The 7673-nt window shown below is 39.1% G+C and overlaps 1 long non-coding RNA gene across 3 annotated transcripts; it reads left to right on the top strand.

The window, feature by feature from the left end:
* The first annotated feature begins 1243 nt into the window (after positions 1-1243).
* On the top strand, positions 1244-4609 carry LOC120320681. Of its 3 annotated transcripts, XR_005560206.2 has the most exons (3): positions 1265-3910; positions 3972-4095; positions 4169-4609. It is a non-coding gene; the product is annotated as an uncharacterized LOC120320681 (long non-coding RNA). The 3 variants fall into 3 exon arrangements; XR_005560205.2 differs by having other exon boundaries at positions 1244-3915; positions 3972-4609; XR_005560204.2 differs by having other exon boundaries at positions 1244-3910; positions 3972-4609.
* The last annotated feature ends 3064 nt before the right edge of the window (positions 4610-7673 follow it).

Below are 7673 nucleotides of genomic sequence, written 5' to 3' on the forward strand. Positions count from 1 at the left end.
GAGAACAGGATAACGGAGAAGAAAAATATTGAAATAAAGCATCTTTCGTCTAAAGTAGTAATAGAAAGAGATAACACTCAACAGTCAAGAGAACAGAAATCAGGGTTTCGGCCATATGAAGAAAAGCTTCGAAACTATTATTTAGTTAGAGACAGAGTAATTTGTAAGAAAACTCCGACTAAAAAGCAAAATACAATACGAAAAAAAACAAGGGAGAACGCTATAGTCGAGTTCCCCGACTATCTGATACCCGTTACTCAGCTAGTGGAAGGGAAAAGGAGAGTCTTAAACACAGTTTTTGGCGGTTTGTAGGCGTTATAGTGGGCGTGGCAGAACGTTTCTTGGCAAATCGATAGAAATTTACAAGACCAATATAAAAATGAAAAAATATCAAACCATTTTTCAAAAGTGTGGGCGTGGCAGTTTTGGGCGGTTTGTGGGCGTTAGAGTAGGCGTGGCAACATGAATCGACAAACATGCGCTGCTTCTATGTCCCTGGAGTTTGTATGCTAAATCTCAACTTTCTAGCTTTAGTAGTTCCTGAGATCTCGACGTTCATACGGATGGACAGACGGACAGACGGACATGGCCAGATCGACTCGGCTATTGATCCTGATCAAGAATATATATACTTTATATGGTCGGAAACGCTTCCTTCTGCCTGTTACATACTTTTCAACGAATCTAGTATACCCTTTTACTCTACGAGTAACGGGTATAAATATTATTTGAGTTTAAGAAAAAAGACTTATGTTATGTTAAGACGAAGTTATGTAAACGTTTCCTTTCTTAATTTTACGGAATGGGGATTGCTTGATACAGGAGCAAATGTAAGCTGTATAGTTAAAGCCATTGTATCACAAGTGAAAACGGCCGATGCCAAGACACATAGGGTGTTAGGAATATTGAAAGTTTGTATGAAATATAAGGAAAATGTTCATGATATGGAACTGTATATCATTCCCACCATAGCTCAGAGACTTATACTGAGGATCGATTTTTAGAAAACGTTTGAGTTAGCGCCTAAGATAGTCGGAGCCATCGAAAAGCCTCTCGACTTGGAAATGAGCCAGGACTACTATCCGTTCAATGAGACTCAACTTCAAAAATTAGAAGCGGTGAAGGACTTGTTTCCAAATTTTGCGAAACAAGGTTTAAGGCGTACTTCGTTAATAAAGCATCACATCGATGTAGGATTGGCCACTCCAGTGAAACAAAGACACTACCCATTTAGTCCAGCCGTCGAAAAAGTTCTTTATACTGAGATTGATCGAAAGTTAGAGCTTGGTGTGATAGAACCTTTAAACAGTTCTTGGAGCTCACAAATTCCAATAAAGTGAGACTTTGCTTGGATGCGCAAAAATTAAATGATGCCACTTAAAAAGATGCGTCCCCCTTACAAAGCATCGATGGAATTTTCTCTTGCTTGCCGAAGGCCAATATAATTAGTAAATTGGACCTGAAGGATGCCTATTGGCAGATACAGTTAACAGAAGAGGCAAAACCACTCACGGCTTTCACAGTGCCGGGTCGAACTCTTTTTCAGTTCGCCGTTATGTAATTCGGTTTATATAACGCACCATCCACTATGTGTCGTCTAATGGATGATTTAATTCCTGCTGATCTGCGTCACTGTGTATTTGGATATTTAGATGACTTATGAATAGTTACCGAAGACTTTGAATCTCATTTGCCTGTACTGAATCGAATTGCAGAGCAGTTCCGAAAGGCAATCTTAACAATAAACATTAGTAAGATCCATTTCTGTGTGACCAAAGTTAACTATTCAGTATACATCATTCGCCCGATCCTCGTAATATAAAGCATCTCCGAGGATTTTTAAGTGTATGCGGCTGGTATCGCCGTTTTATTTTCAATTTTGTTGACTTAACTTTTCAAAAAGTAAGTAACTTGTCAAAAAGTAAGACCCTTAAACCAGAAGCACAGGATGTTATGGATGCATTAAAGCGGAAGCTTACCTCTGCTCCGGTACTCCATAATCCTGACTTTACGCAAAAATTCTTTCTCCATTGCGATGCGAGTGACTATGGCATTGGAGCAGCTTTAGTTCAAGTGTCCGAATCAGGAAATGAAATGCCAATAGCGTTTATATCGAAGAAACTTTCCAAGTTACAACGAAAGTATAGTGTCACGGAACGTTAGCGCTTGGCAGTAATATTGTCAATCGAAAAATTCCGTTTCTATCTCGAGTTGCAAGAATTTGAGGTAAAAACCGATTACTCCAGCCTAGTTTGCTGATGAGGCAACAAAATGTATCAGGTCGTCTTGCCAGATGGATTTTTCGGTTACAAGGATTTCAATTTACCATATCTCATTGAAAAGGGAAGGATCATATCGTGCCAGATGCCTCATCGACGATATGTTAAGAAAACATTGAAAGTCTAGAATTTGTAGGTCCTGAAATAGATTTAGACTCTGATGCTCTTAATGAGCAAGACTATGTAGAACTCCGAAATCGAATAGTAGAAAATCTCGATAAATTTTCGGATTTACGAGTCCATGGTAAATTCGTATACATACGAACTGACCATCCAAAAGGGAATATAGAACAAGAAGCCGATAGTTGGAAACTCTGGGTCCCAGAAAAGCTGAGAGCTGCTGCTATTTGGCAGGCCCATGATAGTGTCGTTTCTGCACATGGAGAAATACAAAAGACTGTTGAAAGACTACGACGAAATCTTTTTTGGCCAGGATTGTCGAAAGAAGTTCGCAATTATATAAATAAGTGTGAAATGTGTAAACAGACAAGGGACCCGACAAAATTTTACGAACGCCCATGGGAGAGCAGATTGTATCAACCAGACCCTAAACCTAGATCATTTCAGCCGATATCATTGGCTCTGTCCACTTAAAAAATTCACTACTTTAGCCATAATACCTTTTTATGCAAACGAATATTTGGTGAATTTTGAGTACCAGAGACACTAATTAGTGACAACGCATCCCAGTTTAAGGCGAAAGAATTCGAGGCAATGTTAGCCAAATGGGGTATTCGTCATGTTTGTACCGCTCTTTATTCACCGCAAAGTAATGCGGCGAAAGAGTCAATCGTTCTTTATTGTCAGCCATACGATCATATCTGCGAGAAGATCAAACAGACTGGGATTTGAACTTAACAAGTATCTCGTCTGCGCTTTGGTCGGCTTTGCATCAGTCCTTAGGTTGTTCTCCATATAAAGCTCTGCTTGGCTTCAACATGATTAACGATGGGACCGATTATAAGCTCTTGAAACAATTATCTCTACTAGAGGAACATACTCGCTTGAATAGAGTGGGCCAATTAGCATTATTACGGAAAGACATAAAATAGAATAACGAATGTTAAGCAATACAACCTAAGACCTAACCCTGTTGTATATAGAGAAGGACAAGAAGTCTTTAAGCGAAACTTTCACTTAAGCAATTTTAGTCAGAATTACAATAAGAAGTTAGGCCATCAATTTTCAAAGTGTAGAACTAAAAAGAAATTAGGTAATGCGTTTTATCTATTACAAACGTTAACAGAAAAAGAAATCGGAACACATCACGCAAAAGATAACCGAAGCTAATTCCAGCTAATCCGTCTGCGATTACTCGTCGGATTATCTGTGGTTGTAATGGTTGGCCTTGGAGAAAATTAATTAAAGTTCAAAAGAATATTTAAAATTACGGCTTACGCGCCCTACGATATTCAAACTCCTTCTCCAGACCTAGTTGATAACAATCAGGCGATCAAGGTTGCCATCTGATCCTCGCAATCGATTTATCGATTATAAAAAACTATCTTTTCCGACCCAAGCCGCGTGTGTCCCGAAAAAGTGCATAGAAACTTTAGAAAAATCTAACGGCATCCGCGACCTAATCAGCTAATTTAGCTAACAGGCGCACACCCGCCAATCCCGAGCTAAAAGTACGGTAAATAATTTGAGACACAAAGCATCGCGAAATTGATTTACTCTTGTCCCGTATAGAAGGCCCAATACCGCGTGCTATCACGGCTGGCTGCTCCGGCATTGCCTTACATAAAGGCCTTAGGATTAAATTCAACTATATCAGTCAAACATAGGGCAGCTCTACCTCCCATTTTCATCATCGGTAAATAGTTTCCATATAGTGAAAACTTTCGGTCTCTTAAAAACACCATTTCTTACAATCGGCCCCGTTCAAGCCTTACAAAAGGGCTAGCAACAACCCTTTCGACCCAGCAGCTATTTTTAGCGTGGTCGCAGCAACACAATTCAAGCTTTAACTTCGTCGCCTGTTGTTGTTATCCTACCCGCGCTATTCAAGGCGGCTGAGCAGCGCGAAGGTAAGATCAACGTCCACAACTGCGACGAGGGAGGAATCTTCGCCAGGCCAGGATCGACAGATACTTAAAAACCAAGATAAACCCCTTTGCCATTTGACTAAAATTTTATTTTTATTAAAGCTTTTAGGCTAGTGTTGGCGCTTTTGTTGAAAAAGAAATATTAAAGTTAAAGTTTTTCTGAGCACATTCTTTTCTCCTCTGCCACGAAAATGTAAACAATTATAAATATGTAGACGCAGAACGCATAGAATGCGGAGAAGTTGAAGAGAGACATATTAAATGCGAGGATAAAAACAAAAACAAGAAAAATTCAGTCAAAAATTAAGCGGTTTGTGGGCGTTAGAGTGGGCGTGGGTACACGAATCAATAGACTTGCGCTTCGTCTATGTCCCTGGAGTCTTAATGCTTAATCTCAACTTTCCAGTTTTTGTAGTTCCTGAGATCTCAGCGTTCATACGGACGGACAACAGACGGACAGACAGACGGACGGACAGACGGACATGGCCAAATCAACTTGGCCATTCATCCTGATCAAGAACATATCTGCTATCAGCTTCCTTCTGCCTGTTACGTACTTTTCAACGAGTCTAGTATACCCTTTTACTCTACGAGTAACGGGTATAAACACAAAGAAAAGCAAATTATTAAGTCAACCTAATGTGAATGAGCTGTCCGTTGTATACTGCCCCAATCCAATTGCCCACGGCTGACGGTATAGAGCATTTAAGCTCCGTCCGTGATTTTGTTTTGTTTTGATGTGCTGGATTGCAACTAAGCTTGCGCCTAAATGACTGTAATAATGATCGTTTAGGAAGTTCTCATAGGGAATCTCGCCTTTAGTTAATTGATAATGCGCATTGTCTTCTTCGTTCGCTGTTGTTGTTGTCCTGCGGTTATATTTTGCTATCATAATAAAAGATACCAAATGATCATTAACTAAGATAAGAATATGCTAAGGAACGATGCGCTTAGTAGGAAAATAGTAACGAAGGCAACTATGAAACCCAAAGAAGTATAGACATTTGAATCAAATTAAGATTATATAGTATATTAAAATCTTACTTAAATATTAATTCTTATAATTCTTAATTAATTTTGAATCAATAATTAATAATGAAACAACGCAAACGTAATCATGTCATACATCTGAAATTTTGTTTACGTTATGCTTTCTGAAAATTATTGAATAAATAATTATGTACTTCATATCTTGATCCGCACAATTATGAGTGAGTAGATGAAATTCTTTCGCGACCTTGGGATTTGAATTATTTGATCAGCTACAATATGTCAGGAGCAGATACGGCCTTGTGTTAATACTTTTGTTCAGTGTAGGCAACCATTACCTGTGCAATCATACAAAACCCTTTAAAGATTAAACTTTGCTGTTACTTTTAAGTGACTTGTGCATTAACAATATTTGCCTACATTAAATCCAAATAACGGAAGCTGCCGCTGATTGCTGCTGTTGCCATGGCTGCTAAAAGTTCTGGAAACGTAACCGCTAATGCAAACAGGGTGACATTTTTGAGGAGGCGACTGCCATATAACAAAGTAGAACGATTCTGGAGTGGAGATTCTTTATCAAGTTTTCGTTGACTTCATTTAGCGATACCGTTCTGCGTCTGAGGTTGGATCTGATCGATGATCTGCAACAATCATTTTGGAAAATTCTGAGCGAGCTTTAAGAGCTTGATTTGGATGAAACTGAAAGCGATTTTATTGAGGTATTTAAATGTTCTCATAAGGCTTAAATCCTCAGTTCGTGGGGAGATATCAAAGCGCGCCTCACAAGTCCTGTTTACGAGGATAAAAGATAGCCATCCTAACCTCACAAACATAGAAAAGCTGCAGCGCTTACGATCCTGTTTGAGGGACACGGCGTTAGAAACCGTTTGCTCACTTTAGGAGGGCACCTATGCTATAGCTTTGAAGTTGTTACAAAAGATTCTGGGACTAGGGGCAGTGCAGAGTGGTTAAGTTTTAATGCTTCGTAAGCTGTCCGGTCATTTCAACGGTCATATAAGCGGTCTAAACGGATTCTCGCAGCCGCCAGTTGTTGTCAACATTGGAGAAAACAATTAGTCCACGGCACCTCAGCTTTATATATGCGGATCAGCTTAATATCGTGCTCTCTTGTTAGGTTATGCTGTTCGTTGTTGTTGTACTATTCTTACTCTCGTTTTCGTACCCCATGCATGAGCATCGCTGCCAAATTTCTCAAAGAAAAAAGTAAATATCATCGCTTTATTATTCCCAAAGACTCGTGTCAGTATTCCGAAATTCCCTACAAAACTCTATCCATTAAACTGATTAAACCGATGGAGCTTCCAGTATCACTCCCTTGCCTTGCCAACGAAAAGCAAATGTAAATGGCCACACAGAATGTGACGATCTCCATTAAGATTATGTTGTGCTAACGCCTGTATAAGCTGTACCTGAATCCGTCAAACCGAATGTGCCAGGGCTTAATTATACTCGGCACTTTCTCTGTGGAACACTGTTGCACTGTGGAACTTGATTTGTTCCCACGTTGAGAATTTTAATGAATATTCTGGTAAACTGTTTCTGCAGTCAGCTTGTGTTGCGTTGTTTCTAGATCGTTTGTGACTGCAAGAGCATTTTCAGCTTTGTATAAGCGTGCTAAATAAAAAAGGCTACGAATGGGGGTCTGGGAATAGAGGGTCTGAACCGGTTTCACTCCACAGAATTATCTGAAAATTCCTTTCGTGCTTGTCAACGACATATTGGCAGTACATCTTTGAGATGTCACCTGAGAGTATCTAGCGGTTAAGTCAAAATTAAAGCCAGTTCGTACTTCGCCCAAAGCGGATTATAATACGATTATCAGAACTCAGAGGTACTGTATTTTCGTAATGTTCTCTGAGAGCACCGCATTGTGCTTCTAAGCAATACCCTGCCAAGGATTGTGTCGATAAGCATAAGTATGTGTGTAGGTTTTGTGCATTTGCCAATGCGGATGATATTGGCTCTGCGTTCTTACATCGTAAGTTGTTGCACGACACGTAGTTGAAATCATTGATTAGGTAAGCCAAGGCAATTCTGGGCTCTTTAAGATTAACGGACTGACCAGTATCGCCCTACTTTGCATTCGTGTATCCGGCACTGGGCTTTTGCTTTTACTTATAATATAAGTGTTATTTACATATAATACTTTTTTGGGAAGAATTATATAATTGAAATCAACACTATTATGTAGTTTAGCTTAGAATTTAATAACATAAATAAATAAAAATTCATTAATTATATATTATAAACCAAAAAAAAAAGCAAACATAAAAACCTCTTTCGACCTTGAAGACAGCCAATAAATGCTAGCCGTCTTTCCGTTCTAAATATTTTT

This window comes from Drosophila yakuba, chromosome 2L (assembly GCF_016746365.2).
Source record: "Drosophila yakuba strain Tai18E2 chromosome 2L, Prin_Dyak_Tai18E2_2.1, whole genome shotgun sequence".
Lineage (NCBI taxonomy): Eukaryota > Metazoa > Arthropoda > Insecta > Diptera > Drosophilidae > Drosophila > Drosophila yakuba.